Genomic DNA, 7,991 nt, shown 5'->3' with positions numbered 1-7,991 from the left:
CTTATAATAAACCTACACTGTGTATATCACTGCTAGTTTGTCCTTAACTCACTCTAATTATTATTATTTATTATTATTATATATTTTTAGTTCTCTTCCTTTTCTGTTGAAATATAAGTATGTTGTTATTTTGTTATGGTATATCACTTTTTTTTTTGTTATTTCTTTTATGTCTTGTGTGAGTTCTCCTCAGGTGGCAGAGTTAACACACCATGTGACCTGGTCACATGACCTCTCGATGAGTTTTTATAGTAAATCACCTGCTCACATCGCACCTTGTACCCTGATAAGACTGTGTGAGACAAAACGTGTTGGTTAATCCATGAGTTATTAAAGGATTTACCTCTAAGTACCTGGACTGCCAAATAATACCAAAGACTTCCATTAATATTAATCTGGACAGTCAGTGATTTTTTTTTTCCATTTTTATCCAACTATCCTTGAAGAGCACCTGATTTTTACTTTCTTACTTTATTATTACTTATCTTACCACCACTATTGTCTGACCCAGTGCAGGACTCCTTTTTTTTTAATAAAGGCTGTGTTATAGTTTTATTTTATTTGTACATCTTTGGTATCAGTGGGTTTTATTTTTTTTCATAGGATGATTTGTCCCAGTTCTCAAGAATGGTTAGTGGGCAGGACACAAGGCCAAATACAGATTTTCTCAATTAGGGAAAAAGAGATGTGCTTCCAGCTGCTTTTCAGTTATTATTTTTTTATCTTTTCATGTAGGAAAATCTTGTAAAACACAATATTAATCATAACAGAGTATTTTTCATACTTTAAAATGTGTCTGACGGGGAACTTTAAACATTTTAGCTGGCATTCATTTACGTGTCTTCCTTCGCTCGCTCATCTTGCCCGCCAGGACTGAGACAGTGATTCCTCTTTGCATCGCTCTGTTTCTAATTCATGTGATTCACAGCAGAAAATATATTTTTTTTAGTTTTCAAATCAAAGAGTGCAGCTGTCGTCTAGACAGTGCGTTTGGTATATTTAGCTTTGTGGGCTGTGTAATGGCCCCTGAAATTGTAGTTCTTAAAGAATGAAGAGTATTCCAACAGCTTCGAGCGCCACAGTTTACCTCTGCATCGACAGAAAAGAAAAAAAAGAACGTATTCCTCACTTCAGCAAACCGCTGCTCTGCCACTGATATCTTTCTCGACATCGTACAGACGTCTATGTGAAGCGCTGAAACTGGAGTCCCTTCATTTTTAATAAAACTCCCCTCTGTGGCTGAGTGTGATAGGACATGGATTTTATTAGAGCATTGTGTTTTCATGAGGCGACAGTGCACCTGGGACCTCATTAAAATACACTTGGAAGGAGACCATTCATTCTACTTATGCCTACACCTAATTTAGAAAAAAAATGACACTTTCCATCCAAATTGCCAGTTCCTGACAAATGTGAGCGCGCACGGACAAAATTCACTTGATTTGAAATGTCCTAAAGCGGCTCCCGCAGAAAAAAAACACAAGACTTTAAATACTTTCATAGCGGACTACATGAAGGGCAAAATACAGGAGAGCTGGTTCACTGTAATGTTCAGCTGCAGTGGTGGACCCAGGCAGTCTGAGGTGCAGGGGCAAAAAAGGAAAAAGGGGAACCAGCTGTGTGTGGGGGGGCATCAGAGCAGCGGAAAATGTAATGCATGGAAGGTAAAAAAAAAAAAAAGTTCCAAATCTTGGTTTAGATAAAATTATTTTACTGCAAATAGAGACCAAATAATATTCTAATATGTAGGGCAGCCTATATGACACTTCATTGTGTTCTGTCCACTGGAAGGACACCCTGGAGGGCAATTTATCAGTTTTTGTTCCCTGAAGGTGCACTGTAGAGGGCATTTTATCATGTTTTGTCCACTAGAAGGGCACATTTCTTCCTAAATCAGTAATCAGACCTGGGAATTTAAAAAAGGATGGGGCACAACAGTATTCCCATACAGAATCCACCTTCTATATAATTGATATCTATATTTTAAAGTGTTGTCTTTGATGATGTGATTTCTTTTGCCAGTGATAAATTGAATAGTTTGATTTTTCATTTTATTTTATTTATATTTTCTATTTTCTAATATATGTCATTGTCAGACATTGAAAGTCTGTGTCTGTCTTTAGTTAGTTTTTGTTGTTTTTTAGTTGTTTTTTTTAACCCCAGGGACACTGATGGAAATGAGTCCAGGAAACATGGATAGGATGATAGTCGGTTTTTGGTCTAATTATGTTATTTCATAATAAAATAGTCTTTAGTAAACTTTAATGTTAAACATGAATCAGGAACCATTCACACTCACTTAGTATTTCAATATTTATTCATAGTTACACAATATAAATAGGCTAAAGCAGATTCCTTAAGTCAAAAACAACGCCTTGACTCATACAAAAATAATCTGGCTCAGTCATCACCCACAACCCACCAGAAGTGCCTACATCCGCAGAGACCCCGCCCTCCGCCCATAACTTCTTATTTTCTCATTATTTTGCTATGTTTGGCCAATTTTAATGTCCCAAAACGTCTGTATTTGATGGTCTGGGAATGAGAGTCAACAATCTTTGTGGTGCGTTTACAAACAGCAAGTGACAAACCCTACTTACACTCATTCACATCAACTGACTATCATGCTTCATCTGGAACAGATTAAATATCAGCAGCGTTGGACAAAGTAAAAGTAGTAAGAAACACCACATGGGCATGTGGTGTTTCTTACTACTTTTACTTAATATTTACTTAATTTTTACAAGAAATATCAGTAGCTTGAACTTATTTGGCAAAAAACATATTAGACAATTTATTATTTCTTGCAGAGTATTTTACATTGTTTAAAACATGACTGGACGTAGACTTTAAGTAGAAGTACAAGCATATAATATATAAATGTATTAAGTATAAATGTAGGTTTAAATATATAAAGTGTAAGCACTAAAATATAGTAATTTCCAAAAGTAAAAATACTCTTAATGAGTTCAGAATGGCTAAATTCAGAATCATATGTATTATATTATTGTATTATAATCAGTGATGCATTAATGCATTAATGTAAAGGTGGAGCTAATTTCAGCTACTTTCTGGTTAGATTGAGTCAGAGATAATGTACACTTAGTGGGTCATTATTGTGTGTGCATTGCTGTCAGGGTTTATTGTGCAATAATGACCTGCCCTGACCTGACCTGTGCATTATCCTGCTTATTACACAGCAACTTACTAAAAATCAATAATTAGACACATAATATTCATTCTAAAATGATTTTATTGCTCCTCCTGTCTATGATCAAAACCACGTCCATAGCAACGGTCTGTTCTTCATAGTAACGGTCTGCTATACAGAAATAACAGATTTTACAATATCATAACTGATCTACCACAGTCGAGTATTTAACAAAGCCATGTAATAATCTATAATAATACATCATGTCTCATTAGTTGATTCATGTATTTTATTAATAATCCAAATCTGCAAAGTAACTAGTAACTAAATTTATAAAATAATGTAATGAAGTAAAAAGTAGAACACTTGAGTAAATGTACTTAGTTACTTTCACCACTGGTAATCAGATCAGTTGTATGCTGATGTGCACATTAGTGTGGTGTGTGTGTGTGTGTGTGTGTGCGATCTCCCGCTTTAGTTCCTACTTGCTTTAAACCACAAGATGCACTTTTGCTTCCGGGGCTAAAGGTCACAGAGGATTGTGGGAGCACGCTGTGCCACAGGCTGCGGTTGCGTCACCGCCAGTATTGAGTCAGGTGCACTCCCAAGGATCTCGCTGCCAGCTGCCGTCGAGGCAGGGATAATCTGCCTAAGCAGCTTTCACATGATTTTACCCACAGGGAAGAATTTAGGAGAGGTTTGTAAACCTCTTCAGACCTGGCCTTGGAGCGTCTTCCTGCTTTGACTTAAGAGGTGAACACGGGCTGGACAGCAGACACTACACCAGAGAATAACTCTGTTTGAAAAATAAACCCCTCTGCTCATTTTCAGTTGATTCATTTGTGCACACACACACACAAACCCACACACACACACACACACACACACACCACTGTGACTGATACTAAAATCTAAGCTATGTCTTGTCCATTAGGGCTTTGTACTCTGACTTCCTATTTAAAAGCACGCTAAAACACATCTCCTATCACTCCATTAGGCTTTACACTGAAAGCAAATGATAAGGAACACAGATCAGATCTTACATAGATGTCCTGAGGGACAACGTCTCTGCAGCAGATAGAGAGCAGTTCAATTCCGCTTCTAGGAAAGACTGTAGGAAATTTCTGTGACCTTCTCTGCGGGGGTCAGAGGAACTCGAACAGATGAAGTTAATCTACTAACAGCCAGGGGTCAAAGTCAACGGCCTGATGTCTATACATGCTGTGCAAAGATGTGACTGCTATTACATATTCCAAAGGGCACTGGCAACCCTATCCTTGTAGGAAAAACTGTCTCAGTGAGGCTTCTGCGTCCTCGCAAAGCTCTGACTTTTGGCATTTGATGGCAGCACAGCAGAAAAATAGTTTGTTGTTTTTAAAATAAGACCTTTGTAAGATTAAATATCATGGAAATTCCAACATATATTCACATTTGAACTGACTTAAGAGTTTCTTGGATGTCAGGTTGAAATTAAAGGAGAAATCAGTCATATATTTTCTGTTTAAAATAATAAAACAAAAAAAAACATTACATTAGATAATTCAGACAATAAGTTTGCGTCCCTGACAGCAGTGCTACAGCCATGGTGTCCTCCTTTTAAATTTCTATTCCAGCCTGTAAAATGTGTTTTTGTTTGACCATTTCCCATTCATTTGAGCTCAAATTAATGCCAAATGTTTGACGAATGAGTAAGAGTCTGTTTATGAGTTGTAACAAATCATTAATAATCTTTTAGAAGGAGTAGATGTTTATAACTGTTAAACTGAGCAATTTGTGAATGGAGTCTGGCAGGCAGAAGGCAGGCAGTCACTGAACCTCAGAGCTGTGGCCTTGTTTTCAGGCTTAGCATTATATTGACAGACAATTGACAGATATGTGAGGGGTAATGTACAGTGAGCAGGTCATTATTGTGAAATAAACCGTGTCAGAATGATGCAACACCCCGACATAAAGCGCTGTACATTATCCCGTTTATTACATGGCTACTTACCACACATTTATTTCACACAAAATATTCATTTTAAAATGATTTTATGGCTTTATTTCACAATACTGACCTCATCACTGTACATGATCCTGCTTGTTACATGGTTATGTACCAAAACAAATTGATAATTTAACACAAAGTATTAAATATTGTTTCTCCAGAGTCTATGATCAGAACTGTGTCCATAGCAACGGTCTGCTATACAGAAACAACAGAACAGAATGTGAACACTTGCTGTCACTTATTGTCAAAATATAACGTTGCACTCGTCTTGCACTCCTGCAATGTTTCTGCAACCTGCCTTAGCTTCCTTGAGTCTGGGGAGGAGGGGGCGGGGGGAAGCAGCTCACTTCAAGGATAAAATCTTAAATAGGAATTGAATCTATTTATTATACCATCTATGGCTCCAACCCACCATTTAGCCTTCAGTATTCATTTGTGGACATATTGCTCCTTTAAAACAAAATACTTTCAGTAAAAAAAAAAAAAAAAAAATTGCATAGAGACCATGCTCTCAAAACAATATAAAATGAATGACAATATATTGAAAAAACTGAGGACATTTTCAAAAGATGAAAACTACAGAACTACTAAAACCAGAGATCGATGGTCCTTCAGCTGGCCTCTTACTTTTAAAATGATTTATTTTGTCTTTACAGATGTGGGAAAAAAGAAATCACAGTATCTACTTTTTCCTCGGGCTCTTTCAGGCTTTCTTATCTCTCACTGAGTTCAAGCGGCCCCTCAACAGCTAAGACAGATTATAGCCTGCTGAGCTGTTCGTGCGCTAACTAACCCTCTGCAGATGCCTGCCTGATGTTGATTAAAAGACTGTAATATAGTGAAAACTTTGTTATTTGTAGAAGTTGTTGGCTGACCAGCAGCAATCTTAAATTTAAGGACACAAACTCTTTGCACTGCAGATATTTGAGCATGAAAAGCACAGTAGGGATCAGTAACATGAATTATGACTGCAAAATAGAAATACTTTGTTACTGCATTAACTTACTATCTGTACTTAAGTATTTATTTTTCTGACTTTTTATTTTTACTCCCTACATTTTAACACAAATAAATGTACTTTCTACGCCTTACATTTTCAAAACTGGCTTCTTACTTTAGTTTTATATTGTTTTTATTTTGTATTGTGCCTTCCCAACATCAACATTGATTTCATCTTAAACTCATTGAACAGTAACACAAAGAAAAGACAATCCTTGGTGTGTCTTTTAGTGCATATAACACGCAACAGATGCACAGACACAGCCAGTGGAAACGTCCTTCAGAGACCTTCTTTTTCCTTTTAAACTCTGAGTACATTTCAAAGCCTGTACTTCTTTCGCTTTTACACACGGACGTACTTCTACTTGAGTAAAGAATGTGTGTAGTACTCTGTACTCCAAGCGTACACTGTAAAGAGGCTGTATTCTGTTTGAGGTGAATTGAGAACGTGTTTTTGATATCCGTGTAGGTTTGAACAGAAATGAATGTTCAAAAATCAAACAAAACATGATAATTTTAGTGCATGCAAGGACCAGTGAGTAGGTTTTAGAGGCATCAAGCACAGTGATGACCCAAATACAAATATGTTATTCAGCAAAGCACAAATAATGCTATGGAAACAGATATTTCTTCTATCTGAATGTGCGTGTCATTATTCCAAAAAATAAATAAAATAAAAAAAAATGAATGCAGTAACATTAAGTAGTAATACATCTTATATTTTAATACAAGCACTTAATTTTAATATTACAATATATATAATATTCTAGTATTGTGAACTGCATGAACACTTCTTAAGGCACTTAGGAGGATGTAAAACAGAATCTTTCATATTTTTATGTCTGTATTTATATCTGATTGTTGAATGTCTCACAGTTACAGTGGTGGTAACAGTAGGGTTCAGTTCATAAATGAGTTTGGTTTCCTAATGCATTATATGCAAATATTAAATTAACTTGATGCTTTAAATACACGATAATTTAACATGACTCTATCCAAATACAAATAATGTGGCTTGTTGAACAGATACAGATACTAATGACATCTTTGTGCACTTCTAATCTAACAGTGAGCGTGCAGATTGCAAAATTTTCGCCTCATGCACACTGTCTGAAAGTGTAGGAGAATCTTCTGCTGCGAAACTCACAAGAAACATTACAGGTCGTGTCAAGAGCAAGTGTTTGGTTTGACCAATCATATTGAAGTAACACGGCAGGTCAACATGCCAGCTGACGTGGAAGAGGACCCACACCCTCTGTAGATATAAACAGGTCATTCTATGGTAACAAAAAGATGATTCCAGTTTTCAGGTGATTGAAAACATAGTTATGAGTATTATATTGCATTTCTGCCATTTTCATTACACACTGGACCTTCAAGTGAAAACTGAGTGATCACATTACTGCACCATGACGCCACATTAAGGCACAGTACTTGGAACTATCTCATCTTCACATACAGGAAATTGCCTGAGTAAGGGCTGGCTATTAGGCTCACAGAGCAGCTCACACCTTAAGAAGATTATTGTTTATGAACTCTCTGGCAGTATAATGTATGTCTCCAAAACAGGAAGTGTGTTCGTTAAGTCCATAAGCCTGGAGTCTGGAACACCAAAGCGCTGAAGTTCAGCTGCAGACATGTGAGTCTGACCCGCCAGTCAGATGCAAAATGAATTACTTATACTGCATTCAGATTTAATGTTTTTTTATCTTTCTCTCACGTTAATCACATCTCAGAGGAGAGATCCAGGAGAGATCCTACTGTTGTCTTTGCGGATCACAACTAGTTGTTTTCATGATCACAAGTTAAGCTTTTGTGATCGGAAAATTATGGAAGCGCATTTCTGTCAAT

This window comes from Lutjanus erythropterus, chromosome 4 (assembly GCF_056507025.1).
Source record: "Lutjanus erythropterus isolate fLutEry1 chromosome 4, fLutEry1.hap2, whole genome shotgun sequence".
In the NCBI taxonomy this organism is placed as follows: Eukaryota; Metazoa; Chordata; class Actinopteri; order Lutjaniformes; family Lutjanidae; genus Lutjanus; species Lutjanus erythropterus.
This window is presented reverse-complemented; position numbering follows the sequence as displayed.